Below are 4,745 nucleotides of genomic sequence, written 5' to 3' on the forward strand. Positions count from 1 at the left end.
TTGAATAAATAGGTTGCTTACACACATCCTCATTTCATGTCATGTTAACCTGTATTTTTGTGATGTGAACATTTAACATTATGGTATATAGAAGGAACAAGCACAGTCACCTTGAGGTTAATAAAATTAGCAGAGTTGTTGCTATGAATCCTGCAACAAAAACAACAACTGTGGAATCTCGTCCAGCTGGAATAAAAGGTGGTTTAACCTCAGTAGCATATGCAGGAGGCATCAGCCTGAGGCCATGGTAAATAGGATACTGAAAAAAGGACACCTAGCCAGGTCGTGATGAGAAGAGTGGGGTCATGGGAGCCAATATGTTAATAGAACTATCCTATATTTGATCAGGTTTCTGGTTCTTGTTCTCACTTGGTTCAGTACCTTTTACAAATAAGGTCATGTTCCGAGTTTGCATTCCTGATTGGACCCTTGCCCTCAGAAGATTCCTATACCTTGTAATATTTGCCATGCCCCCTCTCCCCCATCTTTGGATCATGCCCCCAGACTCTGTGACTTCTACGTTTGTTATTTTGCTATTAATGTTTTGGTGGGTTTTTTTTGGGTTTTTTTGTTTTTGGTTTTTTTTTTGGGCAAGACCATCATTCCCATCCCTTTTTTTGCCAGTCCCCCCAGCCAAGTCAAACTAGGGGTCGCAGCGAGTGAAACTACAATGACTGGCACCCGAACAGTCAATCAATCTTCTTCTGTTTGATTTCACTGGGTTTTACCAGTCATAAGGGCCTTTTTATTTCTCTTCTGTGGATTAAATCAGCAGGCCTGACATGGTTACAAGCAACCCTTGGAGTCAGATCTTTTGGGTGCCAGCCAGAAAAAGCAGGTAAGCGGAGAGAAGAGACACTTATTCCTGCTGCTCCTACCCCAGCCAGGTGGGCATACCCCACCTAATCCCGATTATTACGGGAATAAGACTGTCAAGACTAGACAGGGACATATACGATAACTTTAAATTTTTCTTAGCAGTCCACAGAAGAAAGGCCCAAAATCAGGAGTTAAACCCCTCTAAAATGATTGTTTCGGAACTTTCTGGTGACTGTAGCCAGTAGCGCCGTGCCAGGCTCAGCCACAGCCAGGCCCCTGCCCTCACCCACCCACCGGGCACGGCCCAGCCCGGCCACTTGTGCCGCAGCAGCTGCAGCCCCGGCTCGGCGCTGCGCAGTGCTGCAGAACACGGCACGGACTGTGGAGCCTTCTCTGTGGGATTTTGGAATTTTGTGGGTGTCACGCTTTATGACCTAGCTACCAGAGGACCCTCTTGTCATGTGTCTGCTGCCTGCTTTCTGTGTGATTCTGAAAACGCTCGAAGCCAAAGAGCACCGACTGCCGGTGCTCAGCCCCTCCCTGGCCTTGCGGGTGTGGCAGGAATCCGGGGGATCCAGGGCCACTTCACTGTGCAAGATCCCTTCCCAAACCGAGACTGCTTTTAACCCCTCTCACCCTGGGGATGGAACGCGAGGGTGGAACCTGTCCCAGACACAGGAAGCAGTGCAAACCCCTGCCCCTTCGTGTTCCTTCCCCCATCCTCCCGCAGCCTACCCCACAATGGAACTTGACACAAGTTACTCACATACCCTGTTATCCCCTTCTGCCTCCTCTGCTCAGGATCCCTCTCAGATCCCCCCCACCTTCCCTGCTCCTTCACCACCCCAGCCTCTCTCCCGTCCATCTGAATATCCTGTTGTACTACCTGCTAACCACCCTGCTAACGTCTATGCCACCAGAGGCACCATGATGCCTCAACGTTCCCCCTTCAACTCCACTCCACCACTCCTGACTACAACTCCCAGCATGCCTCAGGCCACGCCCCCAGGGAGCCAGAGCCACGCCCACCATGGTCTCGGAAGCGCTGCTCTCCAACATGGCCGTGCTCCTTCCCCATGGCAGTGCCCAGACCAGAGCACGAGCTCTGCCTTTACCCTTCCAGCAATAACAACACTGTGCTTGCATCCTCCCCCCTCCTCAGAAGAAAACCTAATCCCTTCTAGAGCCAGTGATTCCATTGATCCGTGGCAGAAGAGCCAGATGAGTATGGTAAAGAACAGAAGGGGAAAGGCTGGTCCTACATGGGAACCTCGAGCCTACAGGGAAATACAAAGACTATGTAAGGCTGCCAAAAACTATGGACAGGCTTCTCCTTTCTTCAGCAGTCTAATGCAAGCTGCTTTCACTGCATATCTTTTAACCCCTCATGACTTAAAGCACGTGATGACTGTGCTGCTGTCTCCAGCTGAATTCACCCTGTGGGAAAGGGGGTGGAAGAGGCTGTTAAATCAATTGTTGCTTATTAAATCAATTGTTGCTTCACTGTGCTGAAGACCAGGCACAGGCAGTGCTAACACTAGAACACTCAGCTGGGGAGGGAGCACATACCCAGCCCCATGATTAGGCTGCAAACCTCCCAAAGCCAGTGCTTGATGATATTAAAAATGCAACAAGGAAAGCACTCGTGCAAATGCCTGATGGTAACACACCTGCTCCAGACTTTGTAGATATAAAGTGAAAGCCTAGTAAACCATGAATAAAGCTGAAGTTTTGGCTCCCCTTCACCAGAATCATCCACAAGAAATCGTTTATCATTATATGAATAATATACTTATTGCAGCTGAAAATTACCCATCTTTACATTCAACTTTGAAAGCCACCATCACAGCCACCCAACAAGCTGGACTGACCATTGCAGAGGAAAAGATACAGCAAACATCATCCTAGAAATATTTGGGACTTAAAATTCTCTCTCAGACTGTTACAAACCATTAATTGGGTTAAGCATTTGCTAAAGATCATTAATAAAGATTTAGTTCTGTTGTTTGTTTTGTTACATGCCTTTTTAATTTGGTAACTGATTCTGCTTATTTTACAGGTGTCATTGAGATAGCTGAAAATTCATTCCTAGAGACAGTTACTAATGATCAGTTATACTCCTTGCCGAAAACTTTTATTCCTTCTCAGAAACAGCATCCCTGTTTTGTCATGTATGTACGTTCTCATTCTTCTTTGCCAAGATTCTGACAGAAGGTGATAAACAAGCTAACATCCCTGCACTAACACACGTTGTCACTACATGCCCTGACTGCCAGAAATATTCTCTGCTGTCTATTGGGGCAGGAGTAAATCCTTGAGGGCTTCACAGTTTACAGATTTGGCAAAGCAGTGTGACCCATTATGTGTCTTTTGGTTGCTTTAAATGTATACATGTTTCCATAGAAGATTCTCAGGGGCAATCTTTGCCTCTGCTCACAAAGGTGAAACAGCAAAAGATGTTATTAAACATTTCCTACAAGCATTTTCAATTCTAGGCATCCCACAAGAAATAAAAACAGATCATGGTCCTGCCTATGTCTTTTACCCCTTGTCTCATGTCTTCAGTTGTAGCTGTTTATTCTCACATCTTTGATGCACGGATTTCAGCATTGGTCACATTTTATTCCTCAAGAAAAGTTACTCATTTAAAATTTGAACTATTGTCTTATTCCTTAGTAGAACCTTATACAGTAATATTTAATCTGCCCAACAGGCAAATGAGTTCAAATACCCAGAGCTTAACACAACTTAATCTTTTCAGTGGTGTCTGCCAACATAAATAATCTGGATGCAGATTTTGCCCCCCAAAGAGTTATTTTGTCAAAAGCAGCAGAAATTTATGGTGTTCTGCACAATCTTTGGACATTGTGTAGAGAAACACTGACCACTTGTAAACAATCCTTAATCACTTAGGAAGATGTTTCTCCTTTCTCAGTTTGCTCTAATTCTCTGATTTAGCTGTAACTTGCATATTTCGGAGCATTACAATGACAAAATCTACACAATAGCCTATGAGAGAAAGAGGAGGGACATAATATTTAGGAATATTTAGGGAAATGATATTCAAGACTGACAAGATGAAACACATTTGGAAGTTGGGACTCCCAAGTTCTCTACAAAAACGTCCTCCAAGAATGCTGTGAGAAGCTTCCAAGTTTTTAGCACTTTCTCACCTGCAAATGTAGAGGTGAAAATGAAGACAGAAAACTGAGGAAAAGACCCAATAATGGTAAAGTTCTCAGAATGAGAAGTGAGACTCAGAATGATTATTCCTGATTTAATAACATTTGCTTTGCTCAGTGATCATCAACACCAAGAGTGCAGATAAATAACATTTTCCTCACCTTTCTGCTGTGGACAGGAGAGATCAGGAGCTGCTGGGGGAGATCCTCTTCATTCATTCCACTCACCTGTTAGGACATGTTTCCCATATGAGGCACTGTAAGGATCAGCTGTTCCCTGGAGATGTGAAACCTGGAAACTCCTTCATAAAGGTTTTGGAGTGAAACTCTTCTGACTTTATTGCTCACTTCTTCTGGAGTAACGAGAACGGAATGTGGCACAAAACAGACCAAGCAGCAAATTCTTCCTGTGGAGTAACTTTTTTCTTGTAATCATTTACACCATTGTTAATTGTGCATAATTTGCACCTTAACCTAAAGCACTTTTCCCTCCAGTTTAACCATTTAAGTACATCACAAATTGATCATGATGAAGAGAAGCATTAAAAAGAGATGCATTTTCCCTTCCACTCTGAAAGAATTTGAGAATATTACAGTGGTAGGTTTTGGATGTTAATTAATACCCACCACAGGACAAACATATCTTCTTAAAAATTTCTCATTTATTTGTAATTTTCAAAGCCTTGTAGTTTCACCCATTTTTTAAAGGAAGATGTTTATATAAATTGTAATAAAAAAAATTAG

This window comes from Molothrus ater, chromosome 16, assembly GCF_012460135.2.
Source record: "Molothrus ater isolate BHLD 08-10-18 breed brown headed cowbird chromosome 16, BPBGC_Mater_1.1, whole genome shotgun sequence".
Taxonomy (NCBI): domain Eukaryota; kingdom Metazoa; phylum Chordata; class Aves; order Passeriformes; family Icteridae; genus Molothrus; species Molothrus ater.